Source organism: Triticum aestivum, chromosome 5D (assembly GCF_018294505.1).
Source record: "Triticum aestivum cultivar Chinese Spring chromosome 5D, IWGSC CS RefSeq v2.1, whole genome shotgun sequence".
NCBI classification, from domain to species: domain Eukaryota; kingdom Viridiplantae; phylum Streptophyta; class Magnoliopsida; order Poales; family Poaceae; genus Triticum; species Triticum aestivum.
Window position 1 is genome coordinate 27,720,983 of NC_057808.1, and position 18,286 is coordinate 27,739,268.

The 18,286-nt window shown below is 48.0% G+C and overlaps 1 pseudogene; it reads left to right on the forward strand.

Annotated features, from left to right (window-relative positions):
- The window catches only part of LOC123124164 (receptor-like protein EIX1), a 28,694-nt pseudogene that overhangs the window by 6,387 nt on the left and 4,021 nt on the right, over window positions 1–18,286 (forward strand).

Genomic DNA, 18,286 nt, shown 5'->3' on the forward strand with positions numbered 1-18,286 from the left:
TTTTCGAGTTACTACTCTTTAGCAACTGAACCAGTATCAAATACTGAGGGGTTGCTATAAACACTAGTAAGTACACATCAATAACATGTATATCCAATATACCTTTGTTCACTTTGCCATCCTTCTTATCCACCAAATACTTGGGCCAGTTCCGCCTCCAGTGACCAGTCCCTTTGCAGTAGAAGCACTTAGTCTCAGGCTTAGGTACAGACTTGGGCTTCTTCACTTGAGTAGCAACTTGCTTGCCGTTCTTTTTGAAGTTCCCCTTCTTCCCTTTGCCCTTTTCTTGAAACTAGTGGTCTCGTCAACCATCAACACTTGATGTTTTTCTTGATTTCTACCTTCGTCGATTTCAGCATCATGAAGAGCTCGGGAATTACTTTCGTCATCCCTTGCATACTATAGTTCATCACGAAGTTCTACTAACTTGGTGATGGTGACTAGAGAATTCTGTCAATCACTATTTTATCTGGAAGATAAACTCCCACTTGATTCAAGCGATTGTAGTACCCAGACAATCTGAGCACATGCTCACTAGTTGAGCGATTCTCCTCCATCTTTTAGCTATAGAACTTGTTGGAGACTCCATATCTCTCAACTCGGGTATTTGCTTGAAATATTAACTTCAACTCCTGGAACATCTCATATGGTCCATGACGTTCAAAACGTCTTTGAAGTCCTGATTCTAAGCCGTTAAGCATGGTGCACTAAACTATCAAGTAGTCATCATATTGAGCTAGCCAAACGTTCATAACGTCTGCATCTGCTCCTGCAATAGGTCTGTCACCTAGCGGTGCATCAAGGACATAATTCTTCTGTGCAGCAATGAGGATAATCCTCAGATCACGGATCCAATCCGCATCTTTGCTACTAACATCTTTCAACATAATTTTTCTCTAGGAACATATCAAGAATAAACACAGGGAAGCAACAACGCGAGCCATTGATCTACATAATTTGCAAAATACTATCAGGACTAAGTTCATGATAAATTCAAGTTCAATTAATCATATTACTTCAGAACTCCCACTTAGATAGACATCCCTCTAATCATCTAAGTGATTACGTGATCCAAATCAACTAAACCATGTCCGATTAACACGTGAGATGGAGTAGTTTCAATGGTGAACATCACTATGTTGATCATATCTACTATATGATTCACGCTCGACCTTTCGGTCTCTGTGTTCCGAGGCCATATCTGTATATGCTAGGCTCGTCAAGTTTAACCTGAGTATTCCGCGTGTGCAACTGTTTTGCACCCGTTGTATTTGAACGTAGAGCCTATCACACCCGATCATCACGTGTTGTCTCAGCACGAAGAACTTTCGCAACGGTGCATACTCAGGGAGAACACTTTTATCTTGAAATTTTAGTGAGAGATCATCTTATAATGCTACCGTCAATCAAAGCAAGATAAGATGCATAAAGGATTAACATCACATGCAATCAATATAAGTGATATGATATGGTCATCATCATCTTGTGCTTGTGATCTCCATCTCCGAAGCACCGTGCTTGTGATCTCCATCTCCGAAGCACCGTCATGATCACCATCGTCACCGGCGCGACACCTTGATCTCCATCGTAGTATCGTTGTCGTCTCACCAACTAATTGCTTTTACGACTATCTCTATCGCTTAGTCATAAAGTAAAACTATTACATGGCGATTGCATTTCATACAATAAAGCGACAACCATATGGCACCTGCCAGTTGCCGATAACTCGGTTACAAAACATGATCATCTCATACAACAAATTATATCACATCATGTCTTGACCATATCACATCACAACATGCCCTGCAAAAACAAGTTAGACGTCCTCTACTTTGTTGTTGCAAGTTTTACGTGGCTGCTACGGGCTTAGCAAGAACCGTTCTTACCTACGCATCAAAACCACAACGATAGTTTGTCAAGTTGGTGTTGTTTTAACCTTCGCAAGGAATGGGCGTAGCCACACTCGGTTCAACTAAAGTGAGAGAGACAGACACCCGCCAGCCACCTTTAAGCAACGAGTGCTCGCAACGGTGAAACCAATCTCGCGTAAGAGTAATGTCGGTCCGGGCCGCTTCATCTCACAATACCGCTGAACCAAAGTATGACATGCTGGTAAGCAGTATGACTTATATCGCCCACAACTCACTTGTGTTCTAGTCGTGCATAGCATCAACGCATAAAACCAGGCTCGGATGCCACTGTTGGGGAACGTAGTAATTTCAAAAAATTTCCTACGCACACACAAAATCATGGTGATGCATAGCAACAAGAGGGGAGAGTGTTGTCCACATACCCTCATAGACCGACAACGGAAGCATTATCACAACGCGGTTGATGTAGTCGTACGTCTTCACGATCCGACCGATCAAGTACCGAACGCACGGCACCTCCGAGTTCTAAACACGTTCAGCTCGATGACGTCCCTCGAACTCCGATCCAGCCGAGTGTTGAGGGAGAGTTTCGTCAGCACGACGGCGTGGTGACGATGATGATGTTCCACCGACGCAGGGCTTCGCCTAAGCTCCGCAACGGTATTATCAAGGTGTAATATGGTGGAGGGGGGCACCGCACACGGCTAAAATATCGTATATCAAGTGTGTCTTTGGGGTGCCCCCCTGCCCCCGTATATAAAGGAGCAAGGAGGAAAGGGCCGGCCAAGGGGAGGTGGCGCGCCCAAGGGGGGAGTCCTACTCCCACCGGGAGTAGGACTCCTCCTTTCCTTGTGGGAGTAGGAGAAGGGAAGGGGAACGGAGAAAGAAGGAAGGGGCGCCCCCCTCACTAGTCCAATTCGGACTAGCCCATGGGGAGGGGTGCGGCCACCCTTTGGGGTCTTTTTCTCCTTTCCCGTATGGCCCATTAAGGCCCAATATGAATTCCCGTAACTCTCCGGTACTCCGAAAAATACCCGAATCACTCGGAACCTTTCCGAAGTCCGAATATAGTCATCCAATATATCGATCTTTACGTATCGGTCATTTCGAGACTCCTCGTCATGTCCCCGGTCTCATCCGGGACTCCGAACTCCTTCGGTACATCAAAACTCAATAAAACTGTCATCGTAACGTTAAGCGTGCGGACCCTACGGGTTCGAGAACTATGTAGACATGACCGAGACACCTCTCCGGTCAATAACCAACAGCGGGACCTGGATGCCCATATTGGCTCCCACATATTCTACGAATATCTTTATCGGTCAGACCGCATAACAACATACGTTGTTCCCTTTGTCATCGGTATGTTACTTGCCCGAGATTCGATCGTCGGTATCTCGATACCTAGTTCAATCTCGTTACCGGCAAGTCTCTTTACTCGTTCCGTAATACATCATCCCGCAACTAACTCATTAGTCACAATGCTTGCAAGGCTTATAGTGATGTGCATTACCGAGTGGGCCCAGAGATACCTCTCCGACAATCGGAGTGACAAATCCTAATCTCGAAATACGCCAACCCAACAAGTACCTTTGGAGACACCTGTAGAGCACCTTTATAATCACCCATTTACGTTGTGACGTTTGGTAGCACACAAAGTGTTCCTCCGGTAAATGGGGGTTGCATAATCTCATAGTCATAGGAACATGTATGAGTCATGAAGAAAGCAACAGCAACATACTAAACGATCGGGTGCTAAGCTAACGGAATGGGTCAAGTCAATCACGTCATTCTCCTAATGAGGTGATCCCGTTAATCAAATGACAACTCATGTCTATGGCTAGGAAACATAACCATCTTTGATTAACGAGCTAGTCAAGTAGAGGCATAATAGTGACACTCTGTTTGTCTATGTATTCACACATGTATTATGTTTCAGGTTAATACAATTCTAGCATGAATCTTAAACATTTATCATGATATAAGGAAATAAATAATACTTTATTATTGCCTCTAGGGCATATTTCCTTCACCTCTCTTTCCAGCTTGGCTTCAGCAGCTGCGGGGAATCACCCATCTTGACATTTCAGGCACAGCTTTAGAGGACAAGTTTCCTGATTGGTTTTGGTATACATTTTCACAGAAAAGATATCTCGACGTCTCTAACAACCAAATGAGTGGCAGTTTACCAGCACATCTGGATGACATGGCTTTGGAAGAACTCCACCTAAGTTCAAACCGGCTCACCGGGTCAATACCTTCGTTGCTGATAAAAATCACTAGGTTAGACATCTCCAACAACAAATTTTCAGGAGTAATACCATCAAATTTTGAAGCCTCCAATCTTGAAATGTTGCTGATCTATTCAAATCGAATTGGTGCGTACATTCCAGATTCTATTTGCAAATTGCAACAATTATCGTATCTGGACTTGTCGAACAATTTTTTTTTAGGGTGAAATTCCTCAATGTTTTGACATCCAACAAATGAAATATCTTTTGCTCAGTAACAACAGTTTATCAAGAAGATTGTGTCAGCAACAGTGATCAAGACACAGAAGCAGCAGAGAACCAAGCACCAGGAGTGGGCCGGCCCAAGAGACAGCCTCGCCTGCCAGCTCGGCTGGCTGGCCCCGAATGGGCCCATGTGGGCAGTATACTTAAACCTAGCGATAGCGTGTGAGTGGGAACGGCTGGCAGGCTAGCTAACTTTCCCCTTTCGTGTTGTGCCGGGTAATCCTTCCTCCTCCTTCGATCCCCTCTCGATGAACTCGTGAATTGTAGCTTGATCCGGCGAAAATGGAGGCGAGTTGAGTGAATTGTTGATTGTGTGCTAACAACCTGGTATCAGAGTCGTTCCGTCCTGGAGCTGCCTCAACACCACCACCGCACGCGCCTGGCAAATCGCCGACGAGCCGAGGCGATGGAACGGATCTCGCCGGAGACCAAGGCGATCTACAAGCTTCTCCGCGCCGACTTCGACACCGCCCTCGCCAAGAGCTCCTCCGAGCGTAGCGAAGAGATGGTCTCCGCGCTCGCGAAGCTGGATTCCAAGCTCGACCAGCTATCGGGGCAACTCGAGGATGTGAAGCTGTCCCTTGGAGTCGACATTGATGAACTGCGTGGGGAGATGGCCGCGGATCGGGGCGCTGCGTGGTCGCCCGCATCGCCAACGTCCCAAGGTCCCCCTTCGGCCACCACCAAGTCCACGGCTCCGGCAAGCGGCACCACGAGCCAGGAAGGGCTCCGACCGGAGGTCGATCCACGCCCAGCAACTCCCAAGTACATTCCGCCACCGGCCAGAGGTATGCAGCAGGACCAGATTGTGCTCAGGCAGCCGAATCAACCCCCGGAATTTTTTCGTCCCTTTGTTGTGGATTCTTCTGGTTTTGGTCCCTGGATCGAGTTACCCAAATTCGTTGGGACAAACCCCAAGTTGTGGCAGACCCGGTGTGAGGATTACTTCAAGTTCTGGAACACTCCAGTACATCAGTGTATCCCTTTCGCTACTTCTCTGTTTGAAGGTGCAGCAGCACAATGGCTTGAATCAGTCCAACGCCGCGCTCCGGGCATAGCGTGGCCTGAATTTTGTTCGTTGCTGCAATCTCGCTTTGGACGCAACAAGCATCAGCATATTCTCAGGCAAATGTTTAACATCTGCTAGACCAGCACAGTTGAGGATTACGTGGAGCGATTCTCAGAGTTGTTCGATCAGCTGACTGCATATGAGCCAAATCCCAGTCAGGTACATTATGTCACTCGATTCATGGAAGGGCTAGTGCCATCAGTCAGATTGCTGGTGGGAATTCAACAACCTTCAGATCTAGACGCAGCGTATGCTCTGGCTCTACTATCTGAAGAACTGGGAGATCACTCATTCCAGCCAACAGTTTCAGTCAGCGTCTCACAACAGGAAAAATTTCCAGCCATCTGCTTGCAGTGTTATTGTCAGTAAAGTAGTTGAGGACAAACATACAGCAGAAACAAGCCGTCCAGCTCCAGTTGAGGACCGCTGGTCAGCTCTTCGTGCTTATAGGAAATCTAAGGGACTCTGTTTCATTTGTGGAGAACGTTGGGCGAGAGATCACCGATGCAAACGGGAAGTTCAGCTGCACATAGTACAAGAGATGTTGGAATATGTGCAGAATATGCCAGTAGAATCAAGTGACACTGAAGCTGAGAGTACTGGAGAAGTCAATGCGATTTGCATTTCAGCTGCAGCATTGGGAGATCCATCTGTTCCGGCGATTGCAACTATGAAACTGACAGTACAGTTGCAAGGACACAAGCTCACTTTCCTGGTTGACTCGGGGAGCACTCACTCCTTCCTGGATGGTGCTGTTGCTGCTAAAATTAAGGGGGTTGCTGATATGCCTGTTAAAATGGTTAAGGTTGCTAATGGGAATTTAGTTCCCTGCAGCCAGCAGCTGCTGTCAGGATCTTGGTCAACAGATGGGCACAAGTTCACCAGTGACTTTAAGATCTTTCCTCTGGGATCTTATAATGGAATTCTGGGTTTAGATTGGTTGGCCACCCATAGCCCCATGCAAGTGGACTGGGCTGAACATTGGTTATCTTTTGACCTGAATGGTACTACTGTCACATTACTAGGTGAAGATGCTACTCCTAGTTTCTTGGCCATGATTGAGCTGTCATCGCTGCTCTCTTACAAAGGCATAGAACAAACTGAGTTACCCGTTGAAATTAAAGAAATTCTCAACACTTACGCTACTGTGTTTGAAGCTCCTTCTGGCCTTCCACCTAGAAGAAAATATGATCACACTATCCCACTTATTCCAGGGCTTCACCTGTTTCTATCAGACCATACAGGCTTCCACCTGCCCTCAAGGATGAGATGGAGAAGCAAGTTAAGGAGATGTTGGATTCGGGTATCATCCGACATAGCACTAGTGCTTTTTCGTCGCCCATGATTATGGTTCAGAAGAAAGATAAGACCTGGAGACCAGTCTTTGACTACAGACACTTAAATGCAATAATTATAAAGAGCAAATACCCTATTCCTGTCATTGACGAGGTGCTGGACGAATTAGCTGGATCCTGTTGGTTTTCTAAGCTCGGTCTCAGAGCTGGTACCACCAAATTCACTTTGCTCCTGGTGAAGAACATAAAACAGCTTTTCAAACACACTTTGGGCACTTTGAGTTCCTGGTTGTGTCTTTTGGGCTGACTGGTGGTCCAAACACCTTCCATTTTGCCATGAATGACACTCCGTCCCCATGCCTTAGAGAATTTGCCATATCATTCTTTGACGATATCTTAATTTTCAGTGCAACCTATGCTCTCCATTTGGAACACCTGGAGTGGAAAGTGAAGTTGTCAAAGTGTGCTTTTGCTCAAACTCAGATCAGTTATTTGGGCCACATCATCAGCAGTCAAGGGGTTGCAACTGATCCTGAAAAGATTACAAGCATTCAAGAGTGGCCTGTACCTCTGTCTGCTAAGGAGGTGAGAGGAATTTTGGGTCTAGCTGGTTATTACAGGAAATTCATAGCTCGTTATGGTCTCATTAGCAAACCTCTTACCAATTTGCTCAAGAAAGGGGTGCCGTTCCACTGGACAAGCACTGAACAACAAGCTTTTACAGCCCTCAAACAAGCACTGATATCAGCACCGGTACTGGCTCTTCCAGATTTCTCTAAACAGTTTGTTATTGAAACTGATGCTTGTGACATAGGAGTGGGTGCAGTGTTGATGCAGGAAGGGCACCCACTGGCGTATGTGAGCAAGGCCTTGGGCCCAAGGAATCAAATGCTATCGGTTTATGAGAAACAATATCTGGCAATTTTGCTGGCTATGGGACACTGGCGTCAGTATCTGCAATTGTCTGAATTCATTATCAAAACAGATTAGCGCAGTTTGTCTGAACAACGACTGCATACCAAGTGGCAGCAGAAAGCCCTAACTAAGCTGCTAGGGTTACAATACAGTATTGTCTATAAAAAAGGAGTGGAAAATCATGCTGCGGATGCCCTGTCCAGGAAGCCACACACTTCTGCTGAAACTATGCCTGAACTATTCCCCATATCAACTGTTCAACCAGCCTGGCTCGATGATATTATGCACAGCTCCACTCAGGACAAGTTTTGCTCTGATCTACTGCAGAAACTTGCCTCTTCTGGTGGACGCGACGGCAAATTTTCCTTGAAATCTGGACTGTTAAGGGTTGACAAATGCATTTGGGAGGTGCATATCCCAAGTTGTAGCACACAATTGTTAGTGCTTTCCACGACAGTCCAATTGGTGGACACTCAGGCTTCCCAGTCACTTTCAAACGTGTCAGGCAACTGTTCCGTTGGCAAGGTATGCGTAGTTGCATTAAGCAATATGTCTCGAACTGCACCATATGCCAGCAAACGAAACCTGAACGAATTCCATATCCGGGTTTACTGCAACACCTGCCTATCCCTGACTTACCATGGGAAATGGTAACTATGGATTTTGTCGAAGGGCTACCAGTTTCTGGGCAGTATAACTGTTTGATGGCGATCATTGACAAGCTGTCGAAGTATGGACACTTCGTTCCATTGCATCATCCGTTTACTGCAGTACAGTGGCTGAAGCTTTCCTCAACACAGTATACCGTTTGCATGGGATGCCTCTCTCTATAGTTTCTGATCGAGATCGCATATTTACAAGCCAGTTCTGGAAGGAACTTTTCCAGCGAGCTGGTGTTCAGATGCGTATGAGTACTGCGCGTCACCCTCAAACTAATGGACAGACGGAGCGAGTTGACCAACAAGTGGAATGTTTCCTGCAATGTTTTGTCAGTGCTCATCCCTCTCGCTGGGCTAAATGGATACCACTGTGTGAATACTGGTACAATACCAATTGGCACTCGGCTACGGGCAAGACTCCCTTTGAGATCATCTATGGCCATGAGCCTCGTCACTTTGGGTTGACCGCAGATAGTATAGTGCAGTCTGCTGATCTGCAACAGTGGCTTGATGATCACCGAGTGATTGTCGGATGAGTACGTCAACATCTGTTGCGTGCGCAACAGCGCATGAAGACACAGGCCGACAAGCATCGATCTGAGCGTGTATTCGAGGTTGGGGATTCTGTTTTTCTGAAGCTGCAGCCATACCTTCAGACATCGGTTGCTCCTAGGGCGAATCACAAATTGGCCTTCAAATTCTATGGACCTTTTGAAGTTATGGAGTGTGTTGGTGAAGTATCTTACCGCTAGGCATTGCTAGTCTCCAGTCGTGTGCACCCAGTATTCCATGTCTCTCTTCTGCGGAAGGTGCTCGGCCAAGCTCATGAGGTATTTGTTAGATAAGTGAGCAACTGAGCTTTACTGAGGGCCAAAGGCCATTACATATACATGTGTGGTAAAGTGCAGGAAACCCCTTATACAATGGGGATATACCGAAAAGAGACTATACACATCTAGCACCCCCCTCAAACTCATGGTGGATCAACAACACTGAGTTTGGAGAGGAAAAAGGAATGCTGCGCTCGAATTTGTGCCTTCGTGAAGAAGTCAGCCAACTGTAACTCAGAGGGCACATAGTGAAGAGCGAGAGTCTGATCCTGCACAGCAGCACGCACAAAGTGGGCATCCACACCGATGTGCTTGGTGAGCTCATGCTTCACCGGGTCGCGCGCAATACTGATAGCACCAGTACTGTCTGACAGTAAGGGAGTCGAGGTGGCAACAGACACACCAAAGTCCTCAAGCAACCACCGTAACCAGATCACCTCAGCCGTCAGCATAGCCATGGCTCGAACCTCAGCATCTGTACTCGAGTGAGAAACTGCAGTCTGTTTCTTTGTCTTCCAGGCAATAAGAGAGCCACCAAGAAAGACACAGTAAGCAGACAGCGAGCATCGATTAGAAGGATCACTAGCCCAGGTAGCATCAGAGTAAGCCTGGAGCTCAAGAGAACTGGAGCGGGGAAAGAAAAGGTGCTGAGAGATCGTGCCACGAGGATATCGTAGAACACGGAGGAGGTGACTATAGTGGACAGAGGTGGGGGCTGAGACAAACTGACTCAGGATGTGAACAGGATAGGAGATGTCAGGACGCGTAACAGCAAGATAGACAAGGCTACCAACGAGGTGACGATAGCGAGTGGGATTAGGAAGAGGGTCACAATCAGAGACACGAAGCTGAACGTTGAGCTCCATAGGAGTCAGAACAGTGCAGTCATCACTGAGAGCAGCTCGAGCAAGAAGATCCTGAATATATTTGTCTTGAGAGATGTAGAAGCCATCAGAGGTCGAGGAGATCTCAATCCCAAGAAAATAGCAAAGAGGACCAAGATCAGTCATGAGGAACTGGTCGTGAAGGCGGGCCTTAACAAAGGCGATGTAGTCAGAGTCGTCACCAGTGATGATCATGTCATCAACATAAACAAGGAGAAGAGTCCGACCACGAGGAGACGTGTGAACAAACAGCGTGGGATCATGATCACTGGGCAAGAAACCAGCGGCAGTCACCACAGAGGCGAAGCGTTCAAACCAGGCATGAGGGGCCTGTTTAAGACCATAGAGGGAGCGGCGACTTCGACAGACCATACCGTCAGGAGCAACCAAATGAGTGGCATTTTACCAGCACATCTGGATGACATGGCTTTGGAAGATTTCCACCTAAGTTCAAACCGACTCACCGGGTCAATACCTTCGTTGCTGATAAAAATCACTAGGTTAGACATCTCCAACAACAAATTTTCAGGAGTAATACCATCAAATTTTGAAGCCTCCAAGCTTGAAATGTTGCTTATCTATTCAAACCGAATTGGTGGGTACATTCCAGATTCTATTTGCAAATTGCAACAATTATCGTATCTGGACTTGTCGAACAATTTTTTTGAGGGTGAAATTCCTCAATGTTTTCACATCCAACAAATGAAATATCTTTTGCTCAGTAACAATAGTTTATCAAGAAGATTGTGTCATCAGCAGTGATTAAGACACAGAAGCAGCGGAGAACCAAGCACCAGGAGTGGGCCGGCCCAAGAGACAGCCTCACCTGCCAGCTTGGCTGGCTGGCCCGGAATGGGCCCATGTGGGCAGTATACTTAAACCTAGCGATAGCGTGTGAGTGGCTGGCGAACGGCAGGCAGGCTAGCTAACTTTCCCCTTTCGTGTTGTAACGGATAATCCTTCCTCCTCCTTCGATCCCCTCTCGATGAACTCGTGAATTGTAGCTTGATCCGGCGATAATGGAGGCGAGTTGAGTGAATTGTTGATTGTGTGCTAACAACCTGGTATCAGAGTCGTTCCGTTCTGGAGCTGCCTCAACACCACCACCGCACGCGCCTGGCAAATCGCCGACGAGCCGAGGCGATGGAATGGATCTCGCCGGAGACCAAGGCGATCTACGAGCTTCTCCGCGCCGACTTCGACGCAGCCCTCGCCAAGAGCTCCTCCGAGCGTAGCGAAGAGATGGTCCCCGCGCTCGCGAAGCTGGATTCCAAGCTCGACCAGCTATCGGGGCGACTCGAGGATGTGAAGCTGTCCCTTGGAGTCGACATCGATGAACTGCGCGGGGAGATGGCCGCGGATCGGGGCGATGCGTCGTCGCCCGCATCGCCAACGTCCCAAGGTCCCCCTTCGGCCACCACCAAGTCCACGGCTCCGGCAAGCGGCACCACGAGCCAGGAAGGGCTCCGACCAGAGGTCGATCCATGCCCAGCAACTCCCAAGTACATTCCACCACCGGCCAGAGGTATGCAGCAGGACCAGATTGTGCTCAGGCAGCCGAATCAACCCCCGGAATTTTTTGTCCCTTCGCTGCGGATTCTTCTGGTTTCGGTCCCCGGATCGAGTTACCCATATTCGATGGGACAAACCCCAAGTTGTGGCAGACCCGGTGTGAGGATTACTTCAAGTTCTGGAACACTCCAGTACATCAGTGTATCCCTTTCGCTACTGCTCTGTTTGCAGGTGCAGCAGCACAATGGCTTGAATCAGTCCAACGCCGCGCTCCGGGCATAGCGTGGCCTGAATTTTGTTCGTTGCTGCAATCTCGCTTTGGACGCAACAAGCATCAGCATATTCTCAGGCAGATGTTTAACATCTGCCAGACCAGCACAGTTGAGGATTACGTGGAGCGATTCTCAGAGTTGTTCGATCAGCTGACTGCAGATGAGCCAAATCCTAGTCAGGTACATTATGTCACTCGATTCATGGAAGGGCTAGTGCCATCAGTCAGATTGCTGGTGGGAATTCAACAACCTTCAGATCTAGACGCAGCGTATGCTCTGGCTCTACTATCTGAAGAACTAGGAGATCACTCGTTCCAGCCAACAGTTTCAGTCAGCGTCTCACAACAGGAAAAATTTCCAGCCATCTGCTCGCAGTGTTATTGTCAGTAAAGCAGTGGAGGACAAACATACAGCAGAAACAAGCCGTCCAGCTCCAGTTGAGGACCGCTGGTCAGCTCTTCGTGCTTATAGGAAATCTAAGGGACTCTGTTTCATTTGTGGAGAACGTTGGGCGAGAGATCACCGATGCAAACAGGAAGTTCAGCTGCACGTAGTACAAGAGATGTTGGAATATGTGCAGAATATGCCAGCAGAATCAAGTGACACTGAAGCTGAGAGTACTGGAGAAGTCAATGCGATTTGCATTTCAGCTGCAACATTGGGAGATCCATCTGTTCCGGCGATTGCAACTATGAAACTGACAGTACAGTTGCAAGGACACAAGCTCACTTTCCTGGTTGACTCGGGGAGCACTCACTCCTTCCTGGATGGTGCTGTTGCTGCTCAAATTAAGGGGGTTTCTGATATGCCTGTTAAAATGGTTAAGGTTGCTAATGGGAATTTAGTTCCCTGCAGCCAGCAGCTGCTGTCAGGATCTTGGTCAACAGATGGGCACAAGTTCACCAGTGACTTTAAGATCTTTCCTCTGGGATCTTATAATGGAATTCTGGGTTTAGATTGGTTGGCCACCCATAGCCCCATGCAAGTGGACTGGGCTGAACATTGGTTATCTTTTGACCTGAATGGTACTACTGTCACATTACTAGGTGAAGATGCTACTCCTAGTTTCTTGGCCATGATTGAACTGTCATCGCTGCTCTCTTCCAAAGGCACAGAAAAAACTGAGTTACCAGTTGAAATGAAAGAAATTCTCAACACTTACGCTACTCTGTTTGAAGCTCCTTCTGGCCTTCCACCTAGAAGAAAATATGATCACACTATCCCACTTATTCCAGGGCTTCACCTGTTTCTATCAGACCATACAGGCTTCCACCTGCCCTCAAGGATGAGATGGAGAAGCAAGTTAAGGAGATGTTGGGTTCGGGTATCATCCGACATAGCACTAGTGCTTTTTCGTCGCCCATGATTATGGTTCAGAAGAAAGATAAGACCTGGAGACCAGTCTTTGACTACAGACACTTAAATGCAGTAACTGTAAAGAGCAAATACCCTATTCCTGTCATTGACGAGGTGCTGGACGAATTAGCTGGATCCTGTTGGTTTTCTAAGCTCGATCTCAGAGCTGGTACCACCAAATTCGCTTCGCTCCTGGTGAAGAACATAAAACAGCTTTTCAAACACACTTTGGGCACTTTGAGTTCCTGGTTGTGTCTTTTGGGCTGACTGGTGGTCCAAACACCTTCCATTTTGCCATGAATGACACTCCGTCCCCTTGCCTCAGAGAATTTGCCATATCATTCTTTGACGATATCTTAATTTTCAGTTCAACCTATGCTCTCCATTTGGAACACCTGGAGTGGAAAGTGAAGTTGTCAAAGTGTGCTTTTGCTCAAACTCAGATCAGTTATTTGGGCCACATCATCAGCATTCAAGGGGTTGCAACTGATCCTGAAAAGATTACAAGCATTCAAGAGTGGCCCGTACCTGTGTCTGCTAAGGAGGTCAGAGGATTTTTGGGTCTGGCTAGTTGTTACAGGAAATTCATAGCTCGTTATGGTCTCATTAGCAAACCTCTTACCAATTTGCTCAAGAAAGGGGTGCCGTTCCACTGGACAAGCACTGAACAACAAGCTTTTACAGCCCTCAAACAAGCACTGATATCAGCACCGGTACTGGCTCTTCCAGATTTCTCTAAACAGTTTGTTATTGAAACTGATGCTTGTGACATAGGAGTGGGTGCAGTGTTGATGCAGGAAGGGCACCCACTGGCGTATGTGAGCAAGGCCTTGGGCCCAAGGAATCGAATGCTATCGGTTTGTGAGAAAGAATATCTGGCAATTTTGCTGGCTTTGGAACACTGGCGTTAGTATCTGCAATTGTCTGAATTCATTATCAAAACAGATCAGCGCAGTTTGGCCAGTTTGTCTGAACAACGACTGGATACCAAGTGGCAGCAGAAAGCCCTAACTAAGCTACTAGGGTTACAATACAGTATTGTCTATAAAAAAGGAGTGGAAAATCATGCTGCGGATGCCCTGTCCAGGAAGCCACACACTTTTGCTGAAACTATGCCTGAACTATTCCCCATATCAACTGTTCAACCAACCTGGCTCGATGATATTGTGCACAGCTACACTCAGGACAAGTTTTGCTCTGATCTCCTGCAGAAACTTGCCTCTTCTGGTGGACGCGGCGGCAAATTTTCCTTGAAATCTGGACTGTTAAGGGTTGACAAATGCATTTGGGTAGGTGCAGATCCCAAGTTGCAGCACACAATTGTTAGTGCTTTCCACGACAGTCCAATTGGTGGACACTCAGGCTTCCCAGTCACTTTCAAACGTGTCAGGCAACTGTTCCGTTGGCAAGGTATGCGCAGTTGCATTAAGCAATATGTCTCGAACTGCACCATATGCCAGCAAGCGAAACCCGAACGAATTCCATATCCGGGTTTACTGCAACCCCTGCCTATCCCTGACTTACCATGGGAAATGGTAACTATGGATTTTGTCGAAGGGCTACCAGTTTCTGGGCAGTATAACTGTTTGATGGTGATCATTGACAAGCTGTCGAAGTATGGACACTTCGTTCCATTGCATCAACCGTTTACTGCAGTTACAGTGGCTGAAGCTTTCCTCAACACAGTATACCGTTTGCATGGGATGCCTCTCTCTATAGTTTCTGATCGAGATCGCATATTTACAAGCCAGTTCTGGGAGGAACTTTTCCAGCGAGCTGGTGTTCAGCTGCGTGTGAGTACAGCGCGTCACCCTCAAACTGATGGACACACGGAGCGAGTTAACCAACAAGTGGAATGTTTCCTGCGATGTTTTGTCAGTGCTCATCCCTCTCGCTGGGCTAAATGGATACCACTGTGTGAATACTGGTACAATACCAATTGGCACTCGGCTACGGGCAAGACTCCCTTTGAGATCATCTATGGCCATGAGCCTCGTCACTTTGGGTTGACCGCAGATAGTACAGTGCAGTCTGCTGATCTGCAACAGTGGCTTGATGATCACCGAGTGATTATTGGATCAGTACGTCAACATCTGTTGCGTGCGCAAAAGCGCATGAAGACACAGGCCGATAAGCATCGATCTGAGCGTGTATTCGAGGTTGGGGATTCTGTTTTTCTGAAGCTGCAGCCATACCTTCAGACATCGGTTGCTCCCAGGGCGAATCACAAATTGGCCTTCAACTTCTATGGACCTTTTGAAGTTCTAGAGCGCGTTGGTGAAGTATCTTACCACTTGGCATTGCCAGTCTCCAGTCGTATGCACCCAGTATTCCATGTCTCTCTTCTGCGGAAGGTGCTCGTCCAAGCTCATGAGGTATTTGTTAGATAAGTGAGCAACTGAGCTTTACTGAGGGCCAAAGGCCATTACATATACATGTGTGGTAAAGTGCAGGAAACCCCTTATACAAAGGGGATATACCAAAAAGAGACTATACACATCTAGCACCCCCCCTCAAACTCATGGTGGATCAACAACACTGAGTTTGGAGAGGAAAAAGGCATGCTGCGCTCGAGTCTGTGCCTTCATGAAGAAGTCAGCCAACTGTAACTCAGAGGGCACATAGTGAAGAGCGAGAGTCTGATCCTGCATAGCAGCACGCACAAAGTGGGCATCCACACCGATGTGCTTGGTGAGCTCATGCTTCACCGGGTCGCGCGCAATACTGATAGCACCAGTACTGTCTGACAGTAAGGGAGTCGAGGTGGCAACAGACACACCAAAGTCCTCAAGCAACCACCGTAACCAGATCACCTCAGCCGTCAGCATAGCCATGGCTTGCAACTCAGCCTCTGTACTCGAGCGAGAAACTGCAGTCTGTTTCTTTGTCTTCCAGGCAATAAGAGAGCCACCAAGAAAGACACAGTAAGCAGACAGCAAGCGTCGATCAGAGGGATCACTAGCTCAGGTAGCATCAGAGTAAGCCTGGAGCTCAAGAGAACTGGAGCGGGGAAAGAAAAGGCGCTGAGAGATCGTGCCACGAAGATATCGTAGAACACGGAGGAGGTGACTATAGTGGACAGAGGTGGGGGCTGAGACAAACTGACTCAGGATGTGAACAGGATAGGAGATGTCAGGACGCGTAACATCAAGATAGACAAGGCTACCAACGAGGTGACGATAGCGAGTGGGATTAGGAAGAGGGTCACCATCAGAGGCACGAAGCTGAACGTTGAGCTCCATAGGAGTCACAATAGTGCGGTCATCACTGAGAGCAGCTCGAGCAAGAAGATCCTGAATATATTTCTCTTGGGAGATGTAGAAGCCATCAGAGGTCGAGGAGATCTCAATCCCAAGAAAATAGCGAAGAGGACCAAGATCAGTCATGAGGAACTGGTCATGAAGGCGGGCCTTAACAAAGGCGATGTAGTCAGAGTCGTCACCAGTGATGATCATGTCATAACATAAAGAAGGAGAAGAGTCCAACCACGAGGAGACGTGTGAACAAACAGCGCGGGATCATGATCACTGGGCAAGAAACCAGCGGCAGTCACCACAGAGGCGAAGCGCTCAAACCAGGCGTGAGGGGCCTGTTTAAGACCATAGAGGGAGCGGCGAAGTCGGCAGACCATACCGTCAGGAGCATAGTACCCCGGTGGTGGCTGCATGTAAACCTCCTCACGCAACTCGCCATTGAGAAAGGCGTTCTGGACATCAAGTTGAGAGATAGACCACTGACGAACAGAAGCCACAACAAGAAGAGTGCGGACAGTGGTCATGTGAGCCACAGGAGCGAATGTCTCATCATAATCGTGTCCCTGCTCCTGCTGGAAACCACATGCCACAAGACGAGCTTTGCAGCGCTCAAGAGAACCATCGGAGCGAGTCTTAATCTTGTAGACCCACTTGCAGGTGATGGGACGAACACCGGAAGGAAGGGAAACCAGATCCCATGTGCCAGAGCGCTCAAGGGCAGCAAGCTCTTCGGCCATCGCAAGTTGCCGTTCAGGCTGAGTCATGGCAGTCCGATAGGAAGTGGGCTCAGCAATATCAGAGAGACCGTACCGATCAGGAGAGTAGCGATCATGCGGTGGGCGAGGCCGAGCACGGAGGTTATGAACCGGGGGAGGCGTGAAAGGAGGTGCACCAGAGGTGGAAGGCGCATCAGGGGAAACATCCTCAGAACGAGGGCGACGCGTATAGTGAAGAGGAAATGGTGAGAGAGGGCGACGGACTGGAGATGATGGTGGAGAGTTGGAGAAGGAGGATGGGGAAGATGGTGTTGGTGGTGAAGGAGAAGGAAGGAGAGGTGCAGGCGGAGGAGGAAAAACATGAGGAGGCACATTGCAGGATGTATCAGGGAGAAGAAGAAAAGAAAGATCGTCCACGGAGAAGCTCGAGGTAGAAGGACGTGGGTAGTAAGAGCGAGACTCGTCAAAGGTCACATCACGCGAGATGCGCAAACGACGACCAACAGGATCCCAACAGCGATAGCCCTTGTGCTCATCACTGTAGCCAAGAAAAACACACTCAACCGACTGAGCAGTCAGTTTGGTGCGTTCTCGCGGGGCAAGAAGGACATAGCACACACATCCAAACATACGAAGAGCTGAGTAGTCAGGAGAGCGACCAGTGAGACACTCCATAGGAATACCACCCTGCAGAGCAGTCGATGGTTGTATGTTGATGAGATAGGTGGATGCAGAAACAGCCTCAGCCCAAAAATGGGGTGGGAGAGAAGCGGCAATCATCAGAGCACGAGCCGTCTCAAGGAGATGACGATGCTTACGTTCGGCAACGCCATTCTGAGCATGAGCACCAGGACATTAGAACTGGGCAAGAGTACCCTATTCTGCAAGAAAACCACGCAACAGCTGGGAGATAAACTCACCAGCGGAGTCAGCACAAAAAGTATGAATGGGCGTGGAAAACTGGGTGTGAACCATGGCAGCAAAACGTTTGTATATAGAGAGAACCTCGCTACGAGATTTCATAAAGTAGAGCCAAGTGTAGCGAGAGAAATCATCAATAAACAAGATATAGTAGCGGTGACCACCTTTCGAATCAAAGGGATCAGGACCCCATACATCAGAATGAACTAAGTCAAA